Raw genomic sequence first — 22,529 nt, 5'->3', positions numbered from 1 at the left:
ATGTGCTAAAATCTGACCAGAGCCTTAATTATGTATTGCGATTAGTAAAAACAATCCAATGTCTTCGCAAAATACAATTACTTTTTTTTGAAATTGATTTTAGTTATACCATGGCTTTATGAATGAAGACAAAAGCAAAAACTCCATCCAAAATGGCTGAATCTAGTCCAGGTGCAATTGTACTTGGTAAGTAAAAATAAACGGTTACTTTTAATAATATTGGTAATATTAAGGTAAGACATTAGTTCACCCAAATAATTCTTTGAAGATAATATGAATGTTATATAGAATTTGAAGTAATAATTTTGCTAATTGATCTTCCCTGCCACAGTTTGGCTTATAGTTGGACATGAAAATTACAAAATACTAAAAAGAGATTCTGTATCATTGGAACACTCTTCTCGCCTCCCATGCTGGAGTTAGCCTCTTAATTTTACCTCTTAAATAAAGGGATCCATGGGCACTGAAATTTCCTGTTTGAACATAGGGCTATGATGCTTCAGTGAAATAGCTTATGCAAGTAATGTCAAACCAGAATAGTTTTGTTCTTTTTTTGCAAGCGCTTCGGTGTTACAATTCCTCCGAAGACCAGCTACCCACAGCACAGACCTTGTCTCACCCTGTAATGATTGAGGGCAGTGGAAGGTGCAGTGGCAGTCTAAAGCAGGGAGCGATTTATCCCTGTCATCTGGCCTGCGGTGAGAGTCAGAGAAGCTTTACGGGAAAGTGACACTTGGTCTGTGTCTTGAAGGAAAAGGAGAACTTAGTTCTGCAGGAGGACGAAGAAGGAAAGGAATGCTGGTATAAAGGCATAAAGAAAAAGCAGAGTGTTCGTGGTCCTGCTTTGCCAAATAAGTCATTTCATGAGCTCTAGGCACAAGTGGTAGGTCCTTATGGTGTGTAGACTTGTGCAAACTTGTTGGGTCAGTGGGTCATAGCAGAGGGGAGGTCCATTGGAATTCAGAGTTGAATTTAAATAAATGTGTGTTTATGTGTGTGTATATATATATATGTATGTATATAATTTCTGTATGCAGTAGGCATTATACCGGGCACTAGGGACACAGAGAAGAGTAAGAGAGCTTTACCTTCAAGACCCCTGCAGTCTACTAGCTGCGAACTGCCTCTTGCCCACGTCACACCCCTTAGCGTCCTAACAGATTGAATGAGAGCATTCAGAGAAGAAAAGCAATAGTAATTGTTTCAAAACATCACAACTTTGGAGAAATCAAATAGCAAGCATCTTATTTTGGTGGCTGACTAGCAAAATCAACTTTTCTATGAACAGTTCATTAAAGCTAACTAATTATCCATAAAGAAATTCCTTTAAACCTGACCTGTGTCCATGTGTTTTTAGTTTTTTTCCTGGAGCAGCTTCCGCTTAGTCCATTGTGGTTCTTGTCCAACACAGTGTGGTAGAAGGCCAGTGCACCTGGGATCAAGGGCCCAGGGCCTGATTCCAATTCTGTTACTCTCTAGACATCTGTGCACGAGGTCACGGAGTTCTATTTTCCCATTGGTAAGAGCAATATCTCTATTCTTTCCTGCTCCATAGGGTTGTGAGGACAAAATAGGATGATTGGTTTAAAGGATTGTGTAAACTTTAAAAATCTATTAGATGCAATGAGTTAGGGTGCAGCTCAGAGGTAGGACATTTGCTGCAAAAAGTGGCAGCTAACTGTAGTCATTGCCTTCATTGTGGTGGACAGACATTTAAAAACCAGCCTAACAGTGACTTGCTTAGCTCCATCAGATCATTGAGTAAACAGCCTGTACTGTCTGAATACAAAAGTATCCAGATTATGAAGAAATACTATGTTGGAATAAGTTATCTCTCTTCAAGTATTTAGATAACATTTTGAAGGCCTTCTATTTTATTAACCTTCTCAGTGGATAAGGAATTGAGAATTACGTTCCTGTATTGTACGAGGAATTTCACTTTATCAACATCTGACATGACTTTAGAAAATGCTTCTTGTTCTGAAACAGTTTGTTGCTCAGTATGTCTCCCATCACTGAAAGCATTAGAGACCCTTATCAAATAAGAATTGATTAAACTTACAGCTTCCCAGAAAGGCTATTAATGCAGATTAATGAGTTTCTGAGAGATTAGAGTTAGAGAGTTTTGATATAAAACATGTACTAAAATTAGTAGAATGCCGTGTCAGGGAAGAATAAAGGAAAAATGACATTCAAAACTTTCTATCTGATCATATAGTGTTTATTTAGTGTCCTGCTACAGGTAGGCATACTTTAAACAATGATGATGTTCAAATATCATAAGTACTGTTTTAAAAACTAATTTTCTAGTGAGTGTAGACATCTAATTTTATCCTTCAAGATGAAAAACATTTGTTTTTTCAAATAGATTAAACTCTAGGTATTGAGGATTGCTACAATTCGTACTAGCCTAGGAAACCACTGCCTCTAAATAGCAAACTTCAATTTGTTTCTACATCTGCCTTTGATTGAAATTTTTAGAAATTACCAACCACTCAAAGAATAGGGTAAGATTCCTCAACTAATACCTCACTAAAAACTTTAGAATCAGATTAACCAATTTCCCAAATACTGATGATTTTTAAAATTAGATTATTTAAAAGTTTACTTTAGGAAAGAATCAACAATTCTTATAATATTAAGTAAATATATCTACAAATATAAAATATCTTTCCATTAATTCAAGTTTTCTTTTAGGCCATTTAAGAGAGTTTAACATTTTCTCCATTAAGTTCCTACAAATGTCTGTTAGGTTAATCCCTAGATACTTTGTAGTCTGTATTGCTGTCGGGAATGGCATCTTCATTTTTATTGTATTTTCTCACTGGTTATTTTGCTGGTGTAGAGCAGGGTTTCTCAGCAGCCTGGCATTTGGGCTGGATAATACTTTGTTGTGGCAGACTTTCCTTGCATGATAGAATGTTTATCAGCCTCTCTGGCTTCTACTCACTGGATGCCAGTAGCACCTTCCCCTCAACGCCCCGCCCCCACACCCCCTGTTGTGACAACCAGAATGTCTCCATGTATTGCCAAAGGTCTGGGGCGGGCACAGTCACTCTCATTTGAGAACCACTGGTGTGGAGGAATACTTTGTTTTTTGCCTGTTAATCTTATATTTAACAAGCTTGATGAACACAATAGTTCCAATCGTTTGAGGATTCTGTTGGTTGTTTTGTGTAAAATGTTTTTACCTCTTTCTTTCCAATCCTTAAATTTTTTTTTTTTCGTATTCTTGCCTTAACTAGGATTTCATGTTCCTTGTAGAGCTGTAGCGGTAGTACTAAGCATCGTTGTCTAATAGCAGATTTTCAAGGGAATTGCCCGCAGCTTTCTCATTCAGTAGGATCTTTGCTGCAGTTTATGATAATCTTTATCAAAGCAGGGAAGTTGTTTGCTTTCAGTTTTCTAAAAGTTTTCCTCATTTTCTCATAATCATAGATATTGAATGTTGTTATATAATTTTTTGCATTTATTCAGAAGATTGTGTATTTTCTCCTTTATTTCATTTTTGTGGTATATTACATTGCATATATGAGATTAAATCATCCTTGCATTATTGGAAAAATTGCTACATGATCCTCATTATATCTCTTTACATATACTTATATCTCTCTACATTAAATTTGTGGATTTGGATTAATCTTAATGTGATATCTTATTCCATATTTAGTTGAAATATCAAGATTATGCCAACTTTATAAATGAGTTGGTGAATTTATTTTCCTATTTTCTTGGAGAAGTTTATTAAATAGCTATTATCTGTCTTATCCGTTTACTTTGCTTTTAGTGGTTTAATATGTGTACTCTGCAGATAGCTTTTATCACGCCTCCCTCAATGTTTTCTTTGAATTACCCGGCACATCCACTAGAAAAGTGTACTTGGTTGTGTGGGGGGAGATAGCCGGGCTGTAGTTGGTCCTCTTCCAGGTAGTTTTAGGGGGTTTAGCGGCATGTTTATGACAAAGAGCCTCCAGCATAGCAAACTGGGCGCAGGTCGACGTAATTTGCGCATCGAGGCACCTCTGGTGTTGAAAGCTGGGTGGGGTTAACAGCTGAACCAGCTGTGTCAGATCTGCTGACTTTTTCCTTGGTGATCACTCTTTGAGGTTCATGGCATGTGGATGTTTCCCTTTCAGTATTTAATTTTATAAACATTTTACTATTTTTGGTTTCTTTCCTCAAGTGACAGGGAGATTCTGATTCATTTCAAAATTTGCTCAAAAGTCTTATTTTTTGTTTATATTGTTGTGGGGAGGGGCAGTTATCAGAAACATTTTCCTAATTCCTGTAGGTCCTAAAGTAGTTTTTCCTGCCATGGGATTAGATCAGGGTCATGTCCACACCCAGCTTCTGAGTTCTGATTAATTTCTAAGAGTGATAAGCAAGAAACTATGTAACATTAGACAAAATTATGCAACAATAAAAAGTGTCAAATACAAGTTAATGTTATATGTAGCATACAACCAAATTAATATGGTATATATTTATACTATGTATGATAATGATTGTGCACATGAGAATTAACCTAAATGGTAAGACGATAATTATTAATAGATGTCACTAATATATAATTTTTGTATAGCCAAACTAGATTTTGAATATCTATTTCATTATTGATCACAGCATTTAAATGGTCAGTTGTCACTGCTGAATAAAAACATCCAGGTCAAACTCTCCCATTGCCGTGGTTCCCTGTTCTGCCATACCCTCCCCAGCATGCCTCCTTGTCACCTCTGCCAGATACAGGGCTAACTAGAATCCTTCATTGGCTTTCAAAGCAGGCTTTCATTTCATTTTCTGTGCCATCTCTCTCTAAAGGTCCTTCAGGCAGAATATCTAACTCTATATCCATCACATGAAAGGGCCAGGCGCTGTATTGTAGTCACTTTTGATGGCATGAGTTAGCAGAAACCTCAACACTAGGTTCATGGATCCTGCCAAATGTTCAAAAGCACACTTAGAATCAAGTGAAGATTTTGCGTAGATACAGCCAAAGTCCTATGTACCGAGAGTTCCATGGCAAGATGCCCTTGCCTGGGGGCAAAAATACCTGACTTCCCAGTTTCCTCCAAGTTAGGGGCGGTGCTGAGTATACACCATAGTTTGTAGGAACTGATATTTTTGGCACATGTTCTTACTTTCTATTGACATGAATACTCTCTGGGATTGCTTTGGCACCAAAATAACAGCTAAAGAAGAAGGAAAAACATTCAGTTCTGGTGGAAATCTGAAATTTTATGACTGCTCGTTGTCCTCACGACACCAGCCTCAGTCTTGCCTCTAAGTCCTTGCTTGTGTTTCTTCCTGCCTCTCCAGTCCTACCCACCTTCTTAATCTGTTTTCCCTAATTCACGAAACTTTCCCTGATTACTCCTGGCTAAATGAGTCTCTCTCTTCTCTAAATGTCTTTAAAGACTTTGAGTTCATGCTCCACATTTTAGAGTTAATGTTATCTGTTTATTTTTAGATATGTTTTTCATTTTTTAAATTCTCACTCCTCAAAGAAAATGTTGGTTCCTGAATACAGACTTTGCCTAAACAGTTTTTATAGCTCTCATGACATTTAATAGAAATAAATACAAAGTAAATGTTCAACAAACACTCAGTGACAGACATTACTGATAAACAGATGATTAGTTAAAAGATGGCACTCATTTTCTTGACAAGTTCCAAAGCAAACAAATTTTGGGGCAAAGCCTCTTATGTGAGTCTGTTTTTCAATTTAAGAGCATCCAAAACAAAGATACGCTGGTTGCTTTTTGCTTGCTTGTTTGTTTTGTTTTTGCTTTTTAGCTTTATTTATTTGAGATATAATTGACATATAACTTTTAGTTACTTTTTGAAGAGGACTTGTTTCTCAATTAGTAATTTTTGTTCTGTATTTATATACCTCCCTGTGTGCTAATGTTATCTACTACTCAGTTAACATCTTCCAATCTTCTCCTTTAGTCGACCTTCCTGCGCCTTAAAACAAGTGATTTGACTAAAATTCAGAGGAAGCACAGGGATTTATTCTATCTCTGTTTTATAGATAAATCCTAGAGCAAACCTAAATTCATCCAGGAGAAGAAATTATTTACAAAATAAGTGTATTTTTAAAGATAAAACTACGGAAGATATCAATTCAACTTTACCATTTTATAGGAGTAGGAACTGAGTCCCAGAGAGGTTGTTATTTGTCTAAAATTGTTGAGTTTGTTAGTGGCAGATTTAGGATTGGAGCCCTAGTCTCTTTTGATTACATCAGAAACAGTAGGCATTACATTTCTGTGCTTCAATATTTCATTTAATTGGCATATGTGTTGGGTAAAAATCGTGATATTATAGTACAGAGAGTATATCACTGAAAGTGAAAATGCCTTAAACTGACTCACACTCATAACGTTTGCTACTTTTGAAAATGTTTCCTTTGATGGCTTTGACCTTGACTTTCTCTTTTCTACATCATCTTCCCTAAGGGAAAAACAGGTAAATGAAAGAGCAGTACTTTTTTTTTTTTTTAAACATTTGCAAGCCAAGGATGCTAGTATTTAAATATATTTGCTCTTTTTAAAAAAAATAATTGAAGTATAATTGACATAGAATATTATGTTGGTTTCAGGTATGTGACATCATGATTCAACATTTGTATGCATTGTGCAGTGATCACCACAATAAGTCTCGTTACCCTCTGTCACTGTACAGAGTTCATACAGTATTATGCACTACAGTCCTCATGCTGTACATTACACGCCCATGGCATTTATTTTATAACTGGACGTTTGTACCTCTTGACCCCTTTTATCTGTTTTTGCCCATCCCCCAAACCCCTCCCCTCTGGCAACCACTAATCTGTTTTTGTATCTATGAGTCTGGTTTTGTTTTGTTGTTTGTTTTGTTTCTTAGATTCCACATATAAGAGAAATCATATGGTATTTATCTTTCTCTGTCACTTAGCAGAATATCCTCAAAGTCCGTCTGTGTTGTCACAAATGACAAGATTTCATTATTTTTTGTGGCTGAGTAGTATTCCATTGTATATATATATACCACATCTTCTTTATCCATTCCTCCATTGATGGATACTTAAGTTGTTTCCATATTGTGGCTATTGTAAATAATGCTGCAATGAACATAGGTGTGCATACATCTTTTCAAATTAGTGTTTTCATTTTTTTTTGTATAAATACCCAAAAGCTGAATTACTGGATTGTATAGTAGTTCTATTTTTTTTTTCTGATGAGGAAGATTCACCCTGAGCCAACATCTGCTGCCAATCTTCCTCTTTTTGCTTGAAGAAGATGCACCCTGAGCTAACATCTGATGCCAGTCTTCCCCTTTGTTGTATGTGGATTGCCACCACAGCATGGCTGCTGAGCGGTATAGGTCCACACCTGGGAACTAAACCCAGGCCACGGAAGCAAAGCACACCAAACCTTACTGCCAGGACCCCAGGCTTGCCCCCAGTGGTAGTGCTATTTTTAATTTTTAAAGGAAACTTGATATTCTTTTCCACAGTGGTTGCACCAATTTAAATTCCCACCAACAGTGTACAAGGATTTCCTTTTCTCCACATTCTTGCCAACACTTGTTATTTCTTGTCTTTTTGATAATAGTCATTCTGACAGGTGTGAGGTGGTATTTCGTTCTGGTTTTGATTTGCATTTTCCTGATGATTAGTAGTGTTGAGCATCTTTTCCTGGGTATGTTGACAATCTATGTTTTCTTTGGAAAAATGTCTTTTCAAATCCTCTGCCCATTTTTTTAATCTTTGTTGTTTTGTTGTTGAGTTGTATGAGTTCATTATATATTTTGGATATTAACTTCTTATCAGATATGCAATTTGCAAATGTCTTCTCCCATTCAGTAGGTTGCCTTTTTGTTTTGTCAATGGTTTCCTTTGCTGTGCAGAAGACTTTTAGTTTAATGTAGTTCCATTTATTTACTTTTCTTTTGTTTCTCTTGCTTTTGGAGTCAGATTGAAAAAATTGTTGCTAAGACTGAAGTCTGGAAGCTTATCACCTATGTTTTCTTCTAGGAATTTTACGGTTTCAGATCTTACATTCAAGTCTTTAATCCATTTTGAGTTAATTTTTGGACATGGTATAAGATAGTGGCTCAGTTTTATTCTTTTGCATGTGGCTGTCCAGTTTTCCCATCATCATTTTTTGAGGAGACTGTCTTTTCCCTATTGTATATTCTTGCCTCTTTTGTCATAAAGTAATTGATCATATATGTGTGGGATTATTTCTGAGCTGTCTGTTCTGTTTCGTTGAGCTATGTGTCTTTTTTTATGCTAATACCATTTTGTTTTGATGACTATAGCTTTGCAATGCAGACAGTTTCTGACTTACAATAGTTTGACTTACAATTTTTCAAATGCATGATGGTGCAAAAGTGATATGTATTCAGTAGAAACAGTACTTTGAATTTTGATCTTTTCCTGGGCTAGTGATATGTTATATGATACTCTCTCTTAAGGCTGGGCAGAGGCCGTGGGCCAAGCTTCCAGTCAGCCATGTGGTCACGAGGGTAAACAACCAATACACTTATAACCATTCTGTATCCATACAATGATTCTGTTTTTCACTTTTAGTACAGTATTCAATAAATTACCAAAGATATTCAACACTTTATTATAGAATAGGCTTTGTGTTGGATGACTTTGCCCAACTGCAGGCTAATGTAAGTGTTCTGAGCATGTTTAAGGTAGGCTGGGCTAAGCTATGATGTTTGGTAGGTTAAGTGTATTAAATACACTTCTTTTTTCTTTGAGGAAGATTAGTCCTGAGCTAACATCTGCTGCCAACCCTCCTCTTTTTGCTGAGGAAGACTGCCCCTGAGCTAACATCTGTGCCCATCTTCCTCTACTTTATATGTGGGATGCCTGCCACTGCATGACTTGCTGAGCGGTGCCATGTCTGCACCCGGGATCCAAACCGGCAAACCCTGGGCCACCAAAGCAGAACATGTGAGCTTAACCGCTGTGCCACCAGGCCGGCCCAATACACTTTCAACTTATAATATTTTCAACTTACGTAGGTTTATTGGGATGTAACCCCATTGTAAGTTGAGGTAGGTCTGTATTGTTTGAAATCAGGGAACATGATGCCTCTAACTTCGTTCTTCTTTCTCAGGATCGCTTTGGCTATTCAAGATCTTTTGTGGTGCCATACAAATTTTAGGATTGTTTGTTCTATTTCTGTGAAAAATGCCTTTGGAATTTTGATAGGGATTGCACTGAATCTGTAGATTGCTTTGGGTAATATGGACATTTTAAAAATATCAATTCTTCCAATTCGTGAGCATGGAATATCTTTTCATTTATTTGTCTTTCTAAATTTCTTTCATCAATGTCTTCTAGTTTTCAGCATAAAGGTCTTTCACCTTCTTGGTTAAATTTATTCCTTGGTATTTTATTCCTTTTGATGCAATTGTAAATGTGATTGTTTTCTTAATTTCTCTTTTTGCTAGTTCTTTGTTGATGTATAAAAATACAACCAATTTTTTATATTGATTTTATACTCTGCAACTCTCTTGGATTTGTTTGTTAGTTCTCACAGTTTTTTGGTGCAGTCTAGGGTTTTCTGTACATGAAATCATGTCATCTGCATATAGTGACAGTTTTACTTCTTCCTTTTTAATTCCTTTCCTTTTCCTGACTAATTGTTCTATCTAGGACTTCCAATACTGTGTTGAATACAAGTGGCAAAAGTGGGCATTCTTGTCTTGCTCTTGATCTTAAAGGAAAAAGTTTTATTTTTTTGACATTAAGTATGATGTTAGCTGTGAGCTTGTCATATATAGTTTTTGTTATGTTGAAATACGTTCCATCTAGACCCACTTTATTGGAGGGTTTTATCATAAATGGATGTTGAATTTTGTCAAGTGCTTTTTCTGCATCTATTGAGACAATCATGTAATTTTTATCCTCCATTTTGTTAATGTGGTGTATCATCTTGACTCTTTTGTGGCTTTTGAACCATACCTGCATCCCTGGGATAAATCTCCAGTTTAGGGAAGTTTTGGGCATTATTTCCTCAAATAAGTTTTCTACCCCTTTCTCTCTCTGTCTCTTCTCCTCTGGGACACTTGTAATGAGACTATTATTCTGCTTGATGTTGTCCCATAGGTCCCATAAACCATCTTTGCTTTTTAAAATTTGTTTTCATTTTTGCTGCTCTATTTGGGTGAGTTCCATTGCTCTGTTTTCCAGACCACTGATTCTTTCTTCTGCTTTATCTAGTCTGCTGTTGAACCCCTCTAGTAATTTTTCAGTTTACTTACTGTATTCTTCAGCTCTGTGACTTCCGATTGCTACTTTCTTAAAATTTGTCTTTGTTGAAGTTCTCACTGTGTTCATTCATTCTTCTCTTGAGTTCCGTGAGCATCTTTATGACATTACTTTGAACTCTTTATCAGGTAAACTACTTATCTCCATTTCATTGGGGTTTTTTTCCTGGGGTTTTATCTTGTTCTTTCACTTGGAACATATTCCTTTGTTTCCTCATTTTGCTTGCTTGACTCTCTTTGTTTGTTTCTATGTATTAGGTGAAACAGCTATCTCTTCCAGTCTTTTTTTTTTTTTTTTTGAGGAAGATTAGCCCTGAGCTAACGTCTGCTGCCAATCCTCCTCTTTTTGCTGAGGAAGACTGGCCCTGAGCTAACACCCATGCCCATCTTCCTCTACCTTATATGTGGGACACCTACACAGCATGGCTTTTTGCCAAGCAGTGCCATGTCTGCACCCGGGATCCAAACCAGTGAACCCCAGGCTGCTGAAGCAGAATGTGTGAACTTAACTGCTGTGCCGCCAGGCCAGCCCTGCTTCCAGTCTTGAAGGAGTGGCTTTGTGTAGGAGATGAATCTTATTGTTTAACCTTGCCCTAGCTCTTAGTTGTCTCTCAAACCTTTCTGATTGTTTAAGCAGCCTGAATTTTTCTTGATGGGTCCCAGTTGTTGACGTTGTGCCAAGACCCCTGAGTGTTCTGGAAGGAGGGATCTCAGTCAGTACCTAGTTTCAGCTGATTGGAAGCTAGACCCTCAGGCAGCAGCTGCTTCTTTTTGTTTTAGTGACCAAGTTTCGCCCTGAGCTAACATCTGCTGCCAATCTTCCTCTTTGTTTGCTTCAGGAATATTAGCCTTCATCTAACATTCATGCCAATATTCCTCTACTTTGTATGTGGGATTACTCCACAGTATGGCTGATGAGTGGAGTAGGTTCATGCCTGGGATCTGAACCCGCAAACCTGGGCTGCCAAAGTGGAGCACATGGAACAGTGGAGCACTGTCTCCCAGGCAGCAGCTTTTAAGGGCTGCAAATATATACAGCCCTGTGGGACTGCAATCACAGACCCTGCTGGCCTCCAGACCAGACTATTTGGAGGTGTCCCCTTAGTGTCTGTTGCAAAAATTAGCCCTCCAGACAAGTGTATGAGCTCCTTTTTGGGAGGTACTGGAGAACTGTAGTGAGGCCAAGGGAGAGTGCAAAGGCAGCATCTCCCAGCCCACATTCCATAGCCTCTAGTTGTGGGTAAACCTACAGTCTTCCCTTCAGGCTGGAGCTCTAGGACAAGTAAATAGATTGGGGGTGTGTTTCAGTCTGCTGCCTGTGCAGTGCCCTGGGGGTGGTAGCCTGCTAAAACCTCTCTCTTTGATTGTTTCCAACCTGTGGGGCCTGTAAGCACAATTCCCTCTAGCCACCAGAGTGAGGTGCTCAGTGGTCATCCCCTGTGTGGGCTATGTGTGCCTTCTGGCTTTCAGGGTAGGGAGCTCAACTGGCTGGCTCTGGTGGGGCTTTTCCAGCAATGGAGGGGTGCAGGGTACACCCATCAGAGCTACCATGTTAGAGGGAGAGTTCACAAATGGTGTCCACCAATGCCAGCACTAGCCAAGTTTGGGCGATAGAGCAAAAATGGCGCCAGCCAGTGTCTCTGTCCCCAGAGAGAGTCCCAACAGATTTCTGCCCTTCCCGCAGAGGCTTTAAGATTGGCAAGTGCATCTCCTTCACTTCTAGGCCCTTTTCCCATTGCTGCTATTGAGCTGGGTCCCGCACTGAGTAAGTAGGCATGTGAGCCCTTTAAGAGCGGAATCTCGGTTCCTTACAGGCTTACGGTTCTCCTGGACGTGGACCCCACTGGTTTTAAAAGCTAGATGTTTTGGGGCCTCATCTCTCAGGTGGAGGTTCCAAGGGTTGGGGTGCTTCATGTGGGGCACACATGCCTCTCTCCTCAGGTAGAAGCACCGTATTTATGAGATCCCTCCCCATTATGGGTTCTCGCACGGGGGGTGGGGTTTTTGGCGAGACCACGTCTTTGCCTCTGTTACTGTTCCAGTGTGGCTGTCTTATCCTTTATTCTGGAGGATCTTTTCAGCTGGTTTTCAGGTCTTTTTTCAGGGAGAATTGTTCCACATATTGCTGTAGATTTGTTGTGTCCATGGGAGGAGCTGAATTCAGGGTCTTCCTACCCTGCTGTCTTGAGCTGTCTCTATTTGCTTTCTTAACAATATTATTTTTATAACAATTATTTTGATATAATAGAATATCCTAAGACAATTCTACACTTAGAAGTTAAACTTTTTCCTAGAAGTTTTAGTTTGAATTCTGGGCTGTTTCTTTTATTTTATTCAGCTCTTTAGCATTGAGCTGTGCAATCAAACTTGTTCAAAACCTCATGGTGGTCTCTCTGTGAGCTGCTGCTTGGGATGAGCGGTGCCCTAGCCTTGAAAGCATCATGTCTTGTGCATGTTTTGAAAGGTACTATTTGTTAAGCATGCAAAGAGATAGTTATTTTAGTAGAGCAAAATATTCCTCAGAACATAAGAATCTAAGTATTCTGATACTTACAAATTTAATGGATTAGCACAGCTTTCTTCCAAATCTTTGAGACTTATCATCTTATTTCTTCTCCTCTCTTAGTAGTTTAATCCTTTGCTAAGTACTGATTATTCTTTCTCAGAGGTCTCTACTATGTATTGTCATTTAGAAGCTGGTCCCCTCCCAGTCCTGAAGTCATATTTCTTTCTCAAAGTTCTTGCCTTGTTGATCTATTCTACTTATATGTATTAGAAAAGTTTGCCTAATATATTCTTTCCATCATGTCACATCCCTGACCAATAATTTGTAGTAGCTTTAAGCTGTCAATCAGTTCAACATCTGCAGTCTGCCCTTCAGGACTCTTAAGAAATTCTCTCTGATTTTCTTAAATGTTTGCCACTTTGAATTTCTGTTCCACCCGTGATCTGACATGCAGCTTCCTTTTCCCTCCCTCTATGTTTTGTGCATGCTCTTTATCCTCAGAAGGCTCATATTCAACCCCTAACACATTTAACAGTTTCTTTACTTTTGTAGTTAAAAAATGTTTCAGGAGAGTGAACTCTGCAGGTTGCTCTTTAGCTCTAGAAATATTTTCTGTAATTTTTATTTTTACTTATTTTTTGAGGCTTTCAAGATTATCTGTTATTTATATGTTGGCTCTTCCTTCTATGCTTTTGAATTCTATGATGTTTTTCTTTTATATTTTCAGCACTTTGTTATTTTATATTTTCATATTTTGGAACAGCATCACAGATATTTACTGTCTGCAGCATCAGCTACGCTCTTACAGTATCCGGTGGGAGAGGATCATTTTCTTGGGGCTTTTTCTGAAAATCTTTTGCATATTCCTTATATAATCTATCTTGGTTTCACCTTATCTATTTAATTTCCATCTTTTCCTTGTCCTTTCCTCCTGACTTTAGATATCTGATTTTCAGACAACATATTACTTTCATTCTCTTCAGAATGACAGTTTTCTGAAATTTTCTAGCTCCTTAATTAAATTGCTTTCAGGAAATATACTTTTCCAAATTTAAATATTCTGAGTGCTGTTCCCTTTCTCTTATTCTGAAGTACCTCACTTGATAGTCCATGTGTCCTTTTTACCTTTTGGTTTATCTTTAATTAAGTTGAGTTCTGTTCCAACATAGTGTTTGCCTATGAATTTGGTTGCATTTCAGTTTAATTATTCAGCAATTGAACCGCAGCCTCAGATATTCAGCAGAGTGCAGCTGGAGATGCAACATGCTCAGTACAATTTCTTATTTTCATTGAGCTTTTACCAAGCATAGTGGTATTGCTTTCCTGTTGTCACAGTAAGGCACTATTAAAAAACCCCCCACAAAACCATAGTGGCGTACAGCAATAAGCATTTCTTTCTCCTATAGGTGGTCTAAACAGTATCCAGTGTCATTCGGGTTTGCTGTTTGTTGACTTGGAGTCAGCTCTACCCCACGGATCTCTCATCCTCTTTGGATTAGTAAGATCACTAGGGGTTTTCTTCTCATGGCAATGACAGAAGCTGAAGAGAATGAGTAGAAAACAGACATCCTGACATAGTCACCTCATTTGATTGGCTAAAGCAAGTCACAAGTCAAACCCAAAGACAAAAAGCAGTAAAATATACTTCTCTCCTTTGGTAAGAGAAGCGAAAAAGCCACGTGACGAAGGGTGAGCATAAAGAAAGGGATGAAGAATTAAGAGTAATGCAGTTTACCGCAATTATCTTTCTCCTGCCTACCATATCAAGCCTTGCCTGGCTAAACTAACATAGTAAAAGAGTAACTACTATTACCACAATTAGCTTCTACCAGGAATACTGTTGTCTCTGCTAACACACACAGCGCTTAACCTAAACTAGTCATTTAAAATATTTTCTTGCATTATTTCATTTAATATCACAGCAGTTCTAAGATGTAAGTATTATTGTTTTTGGCAATTTTCCAGATGAGATAGTCCATTCAATTTTTCAGATATTTAAGCAGTACCTACTCTTTCCAGGCATCATTTGGGAATGGAGGTTACAGCAGTGAACAAAATAGACAAAGTCCCTGTTCACACCTTGAGGGTGTAACGGAAAGACATATAAGCAAATTAAGATAATTTCAGGAAAGAATTTGTGTTCTTAGATAATAAGCTATCTTGGCTTTGTTGGTCAAAGAAAACCTTTTTAGGAGTGGATTTTATCCAAGACCTGAATGATTCAAAAGAAGTAAGTAGGCAGAAACATGGAGGCAAGTATTTCCAAGGAAAGGAACTGGCTAGTGCAACGGCTCTAAGGCAGTATGAAACTTAGAAACACAGAGATGACGAGGGTTGCCAGATCACAGCAAGGAAGGCAGAGATTAGTACTAGGTGAAGCTGAAAAGCCAAGCATTACCGCACTTACTTCAGATTTGAAATTCATGAATTTGGGGGGACACAATTCATCCCATAACAAACTCCCAAGCACAACATAGTAAGAAAAGATAAATAAAGAAATCTTAAAACAGTTAAAGAAAAGAAAACAGATATTCCTTCAAAGAGCAATTTGATAACAGACTCCTCAGCAGGTAATAATGGCAACCAGAAGTCGGTGGAATAATAGTTAATTGAACCACTTGAAATTGTCATTTTTGTACAGTAAAATGTGTCAAACATCATCAATTTAATACAGTTTAACTAAATGCATACAAAGTTCAGAAAAGAAATAACTGCCAAGCTAGAATTCTATAACCAATAAACATGTCCTTCAAGAATTGTGGTAAAATAGGGGCCAACCTGGTGGTGTAGTGTTTGAGTTCACACTTTCTGGTTTGGCAGCCTGTGGTTCGCAGCTTTGGATCCTGGGCATAGACCTGCACACTGCTCATCAAACCACGCTCTGGCAGCATCCCCACATAAAATAGAGGAGAATTGGCACAGATGTTGGCTCAGTGACAATCTTCCTCAAGCAAAAAGAGGAAGATTGGCAGCAGTTATTAGCTCAGGGCCAATCTTCCTCACTGAAAAAAAAAAAGGAAAAGAAAAGAAAAGAAAAAAGAGTTATGGTAAAATAAAGACATTTTTAAACATTCACCAGTAAAATTCCTCAAGTTTAAGGCAAATGATTCCAGATGAAGTGTGTAATGTGCAAAAAGGATTGAGGAGCAAAGAAAGTGTTAATATGTAAATAAATGTAAATAAACATGATTATATAAGTAGTAATAATATCAAGCTGAGGTTTAAAAACAGATAGAATTAAAATATTAGATGGAAATAATTCATTTAGTTTTGGGAATAGAGTCAATGGAATTAAAATATCATAAGTTTTTTGTATTATTTAGGAAGAGAATAATGGTTTAAATTAACTTTAAACTTTGACAAAGTGTATAATTTCCATGTTTATTAGTAAGATTGAGTGCCTTCTCATACGTTTTTGACAATTTGGCTTTTCTCTTTGGTGATGTGCTGTTGAAAGTCTCTTGCCCATTTTTAGGTTGGGACATCTGCCGTTTTCTTTTCAATTGTTTAGCTGTCTTTATGTTTTATGCAATTTCTATATGTATGTTATATTTCAAAAAAATGTCAGGAGCCAGGAATTAATTAAGGATCTATTTACTTATTTCTTTACTTTTTCGTGCAACCTGGTAAAATAGCTGTCATTGTTCCTGTTTATTAAGAGTGCAGGTGAGTCTCAGGGAGTTCACTTTACTACCCAAGTTCATGCAATGTTTGAAGGCCAATAGATGGCCTTGAGGTCTTTCTGAATCCAGGTCTGTTTGTCCCTCTGTCCAAATCAAAGAATTAAAACTTCCTCATCTGATTAAAATACATCTGGAATATTATGTATAATTCTAAGTGTTGCCCATTAAAGAACATTTGAGGAGTTGGCATAATTTGTAAAATGATAGTCAATATTTTAACATTGCAGCCTTTAAACTAAATTGTGTAAGTTCTAAGAGTGCTTTTCATATAGGAAAAAGTAGAGGAATGGGGGAGAGGGAGAGAGAGAAGAGTGCTCTTAATGACATATCTTCAAAAATTTGGAGGACTAGCATATGAAAGAAAGAATGGATATATACTGTATTTACAAGAGCAGGTCACTCTATTTAATAGGCAAGATAAATACAATGCCTAGTCTAGAACCATGAGCTTTAAGGGTCTATGAATATGTTTGGATTTGGAAAAAAATTATTAGTCCCAAAACATGAGCAAAAAATTGAAAAATCAAAGTTAACGAATGTCAATTAAAAAGAATTCCACAAAATCTAAAATTATCAAGATCACAGGTTGACAAAATTTTATTAACATTAAAATTTTATTTGTATACATATAGTTTAAATCAGGGAAGATCTAGATTTATTTTATGTATGAACATGTGTACTTGCTGTTTATGTACCACAAGTTTGCGTCCCAAAACACAGAAATTCCAGTAAATTTTATTTTGTATGATTTCCATTAAGAAGGAAAAAATATATAATTCGTGGGTTTATGATGTAATATGCTGCCTTATCAAATATGTTCCCAATAGAAGGGAACTTCCAGTTGACCAGGTATTAAAATAAGAATCAAAGCCTTTTAAGAAATTTTACCCTTTTTACTTGCTAAATATTTCTTACAATGTTATATATTAGTTGCTGTTTCCTCTTGCTTAGGTCTTTTGGTTTCTCATTTTACTCCATGGGTATGTGACTATCCCCCAGTAATTACTCTGGATGCCAAGGCTTGGGCAAGTTTCACTGGTTGGCAGTATTTCATATGTGTGTTAAACATCTTGAGAATGGGGACAGTAATTGTATCTAGTTTATGGGTTGTTATAAGGATTAAATGAGGTAGTATGTGTCATATGCTTAGAGCAGTGACTGATACTGTTCTAATAATAAAAGCTATCTATATAAGGGCTTGTTAAATAAAACTAATGAGTGGGTATAGGACAGCCAGAGTTTAGAACCTGAAAACATACAGCAAGCATCAGATTTGGGGTGATGAGTTAAAGCAAACAACCAAGGGGTCAAGAGGCAAAGAGATCTGGAGCTAAAAATAAATTAAAAATCACACACACACACACACACACACACACACACACAGTATGAAGTAGACTGAGGAAAACTGGTTTGGTTCTGGCATTGACCCCAGCCTAAGCAAAAGTGCTAGAAGGCCATCCTGTTGGATTCTGGCCTATAGAGAAGTAGGATTACAAGTATAGGGCCTAGCAAATAAATTCCTCCTGCCTTTTTCTTACACTTTATTCTGCAGAAAATTTTTATGAAGCAGTGGCAGTACCAGTGATGGCTTTGGTGCAGAGAGAGTGTCGTCTTACCCAAAGCCATATTAAATGCCTATGAAATCTATGTAAATACAATAATCTAGTTATACAAAAGCAGCTTCAAAAGAAGCTCCCTATTTTCACACACCCACCCCCCCCCCCCCAACCTAGTCATCTTTCCTACTCCAGCCCCTCCTGTAAGTTCTGGAGCTGCCACTATTTTGGAACATAGTAGGATGAGACATGATGGTCCTTAAGTTTGCCGTGGAGTTTATTTCACCATTGAGTCTTCTGCTGAAGCAGGAACAGCCTTAGAATTTAAGGAAAGCATGATTTCTTTTGTGGATCAATTGAGAGAGGTAACTCTACAAGTTTCAGTGTCATTCAAAGTGTCTAAGAAATTGTTAGACATTAAAATTGTCCTTTGGCCCGTGGTTATTATTACCTTATTGGGTAGCAGCTATGATCATTTTGCAGGGTAAGCCACGTATCTAGTTGATCACTGGCTCCTCTTCTACCTTATTGCATGCATATTTACCCTTTTTTCTCATTTCCTTGGGGTGGATAAATCACACTTCTTCCTTAATCCCTGGGGCTTTCCTGTGAGAAGGAGAGGAGAAAAAAGAGGAAGTTCAAAGTAAAATTGACAATTACCTCTATTCAGCTACCAAAAGTAGGGAAAAGAGTGGAGAATATTTGAACACTTCACCCCATAGTAAGAGTGAGAACAAGGACTGTGTCTTTTGGGTGTTCTGTCCATGCCCTTCCCAAACATCAAGTGATCTGAAACTGTTTCTGCATGGAAAGTGTTCACTCTCTCAAGACCAGGAAAGGGACACGAAGACCCACGGTCTAGTAAAGTACAGGAACTGAACAGATGGAAATCTCTTTCATTTCATTGGATTAACAGGCTTTGAGGGGAGGGAGAAAAAGTAATTTGAAGGTCAAACTGGGAGGAAAGCAGTTTCATGGTTAGTGGGAATGAATTTACCACGTAAGAAACATAATGAATAAGAGAAAGATACCCTAAGAGATACTATCTAGTCAGTAACATGAGTTATGTCTCATAGCATCCAAGTGGAACAAAAAATCCCTTGAATTCAGGAAGTATTCCTAGTTTGAGATTCTGTTCTTTAAATCAGTGAGGTTATAGTTCAGATGGGATCTGTGGCAGCCATAAACTGTGTACCACATAAGAAGACATCTACGTAGGGTGATAGATTATGATGTTGAACTTGAAGAGCATGGATTTCCAGTCTCTCTCTTACAGGTCTTGTTTGTGGGAATCAGATTATAGAAAAAAAAAACCTATGTGTCTTGGAATGGCAGATGTAGGGATTATGAATTAGAGTCCCATTCTTTAGAAATAAGTTGCTCTGTGTCTTTGGACGGGCTGGCTAATTGTGAATGCCCTCCACTTTCTCACCTATGAAATCTGAGATCCACATTCATCCAACATAGCAAATCTTAGAAACCTAACAATAAAATGGTCCTTGCATGGCTATTGAGCTTTGGGATGAGAATCACTCACTCACTGTCATGGAAATCACTAAAAATTATAAAGGGGAGGATAAATAAGAATAAAATTCCATCCTCTAAGTATACTAGTACATAACACCTTCATCGGGTCACTTTTAGGATTTCCCTTGAAAACAGTTTTGATTCTAGGTGGAAATGAAACATTTCCCCAATTCGTTTCTTTAATATTTTAATTTTGAAAGTTGGATTTTCTAGTGAAAATACTTGACAAAAAGTTTAAAAATGAATTTGTTTTTGAGGAAGATTAGCCCTGAGTTAACTGCTGCCAATCCTCCTCTTTTCGCTGAGGAAGACTGGACCTGAGCTAACATCCATGCCCATCTTCCTCTACTTTATATGTGGGACACCTACCACACCATGGCAGGCCAAGTGGTGCCGTCTGCACCCGGGATCTGAACTGGCCAACCCTGGGCTACTGAGAAGCGGAACGTGCAAACTTAACCGCTGTGCCAACTGGCTGGCCCCTAAAAATGATTTGTAAAGAATGTTTGAAATAATAGATATCTCACAAAAGGAAGTGAATAAATGGTTAAAATGCCAATTTAAGGGATGATTAAAAGTACAGTAACAATCTTTAATCCATCATTGGTTAAAAATGAATTTTAGCTGGTTTTTAAAATAACTGAAGCTATATTTAAATTTTTAAGTGCGTCTCATTTTAATTATTTTAAAACAAATATGTTTGAAACGAATATCACTTTCTGTCTTCTATGTTGAACTACACTGGACATTAATTTCTTCTTGATGACTCATAGTTATTGCTATGATCTTGTTATTTTCATACTCTAATGCAGACATGCTCTAAGACTTCTGGAGAGTTCCTTGTTCTTATTTAAGTGGCCAGGCTCTTAAGCTTACTGCCTTAAATCTGCTTTTCATCATTTTCTGTCTCTCCCCTTGAAACTGGTTATCATCGTTAGATGTTACTGGACTAGAGTACCTTCATGTATTCTCATTCCTTCCCAATTTATTGTTTCTAGACTTCTATAGACCAGGAATCCAAAAGTTAGTGAAACTAGCTGAATAAGATAAACTTTTAAAATATTTTAGGCTTAAAATTCAAGATGAGAAAGGTAAGCTAGTAAGGAATGTACCATGGTGAGTTGGATTCTGATACATAGAAACCAGGAATAGCATGCTGCCTCAAAGTGGTGATGGCATAAATAAAGGGGTAAAGAATCTTTCACAAATAACATGCTAAGTTACCTGCTTCAGGGGCAGCATACGAATGAGCAAAATGCAGAATAGTTTGTGCTTGAGGAACACAGCAGTTGCGCTCAAGGTGCATAGTTTCTGCAACTTGAGTTGTAGTTTCTTGTTTCTCACTTTCATAAATTAAAAAGATTACTAGTTCCTGTCCTGTGTAAGTAGCCTGGCATCTTCTTCAAATATAAGTAAATACAGAAGAAGTAATGAGGAGGAGCTGGGGTGAGTTCACCATGCATGCATCAACCACTATTTGGTGAGCATCTGCTGTGAGTGAGGCAGTATGCTAAGCTTAGGAATATGGCAGCAAACGAGGCAGAGCTATTTCCTGCCTTCCTGAAACTTACGGCTCTCTTCAGCACCTTGAACAATGTTTAAAAATGTGAACATTAGCAGGAGCTAAATGAGGAACATATGACAACTCTCTGAACTTTGAAACTTTTACGGAAGTCTAAAATTTGTTCAAAAGAAAAAAATTTAAAAAGTATAATGACATATGACATGACAAGTTCAGGATGTATGGGAACATTTGATGAATGAAGAAGATCTGGTGGTCCAGGAGAGAAGGGGGTTGATTAAATCCAGGCAGAGAAACTAGTATATGGTATAGATCCGTGGTGGGAGATAGCACTGGTGTGTAAGTGAAAATGAATGACATTTAGGGTGGCCAAGCACCCGGAGTGAGAGGTGAAGGAATTCCAGTCCACTTGACCATCCCCATCATGGATCACTGTTCTGATGACAAGGATGCTGGTGACAAGATTTTTGGAAAGCCAGAGTTGCTAATTCTTAACGTGTAATTTTAGTCTCACCTTTTTTCCCTTTCACAGTCTTGAGTTATTGATGCAAAGACAGCTGCCCAGTCAAGGTTTGCATTCACTTTGCCTGCTTCCCTTCTCATATAGCCAAGCAACGAGATTTTGCCAGGGGAATGTGAAGCTGTAGGAAATTGGAGTTACGAGATAGAAGAAGGCAGAGTCTCTAAATTACCACATGGAAGATACTCTCCTATCAACAAAGAAACTTACATTCAACTTCTGCTGTGTTAGGTCACTAAGATTTTGCTTTTATCTATTACAGTAACTAGGGTTGCCTTAACAACAGACATATTAGCTTAAAAATTTTCAGGCTGAGAGTCCTGGTTTCAAGATCATTAAACAACCCTGCTATATGAATCTTGGTCCTTACTCCTTCAGACATACTTTAGCCTTTGTCTTAATTTAAGAGTTATGTGTTGATATCAGCTATCTGCAAGAAGCACAGCAAAATAAAGTAGAAAGAGTTCTGAATTTGGAATGGCCTGAGCAGCATTCAGGCCCTGCGCTCCCTGCTGGCTGACCGACAGTAGATTGTGTCTTATCCTGACCCCCAGTTTCTCTTGGTACGTTGTGAATAGTAAGTAGACTTAGTTCAGTTCTTGAGGTTTTTCAAATATTTCTGTTTACATTATTTCATTTATTTCTTTAAAGAACTCTATTTGATATAAGTATTATCAACCCATACTTGCTTTCCTTGACACCAACATTTTATAAATAAGGAAATTGATGATATCAAGCAATTTTAGCTAAGTCATAGTGCTGATAAATATTGGAGCCAGGATCTGTAGATAGGTTATTTGACTCAAAACGCGAGGTTCATTCCCCTTTCCCATAGCATCTCATCACTACAGAATGTGGCAATAACATCAGGAAAAAATAAAAATAAATTCCTGAAAATTGACCTGATATTCATTATCTATTTTCCTTTCTGAATTTTTAGCCT

General features: G+C 37.6%; 1 long non-coding RNA gene across 2 annotated transcripts in view; it reads left to right on the top strand.

Annotated features, from left to right (window-relative positions):
• Positions 1–22,529, top strand: part of LOC139040974 (uncharacterized) — a 147,237-nt gene that overhangs the window by 99,401 nt on the left and 25,307 nt on the right. Inside the window, exon 5 of one of the 2 annotated variants that reach the window (XR_011495358.1) lies at positions 104–186. The exons of the other annotated variant lie outside the window; for it this stretch is intronic. This is a non-coding gene — a long non-coding RNA (uncharacterized lncRNA). The remainder of the gene's footprint in view (positions 1–103; positions 187–22,529) is intronic. 2 annotated transcript variants of the gene reach the window in all.

The sequence above is a fragment of the Equus asinus genome, chromosome 18 (assembly GCF_041296235.1).
Source record: "Equus asinus isolate D_3611 breed Donkey chromosome 18, EquAss-T2T_v2, whole genome shotgun sequence".
Lineage (NCBI taxonomy): Eukaryota > Metazoa > Chordata > Mammalia > Perissodactyla > Equidae > Equus > Equus asinus.
This window is presented reverse-complemented; position numbering and strand designations above follow the sequence as displayed.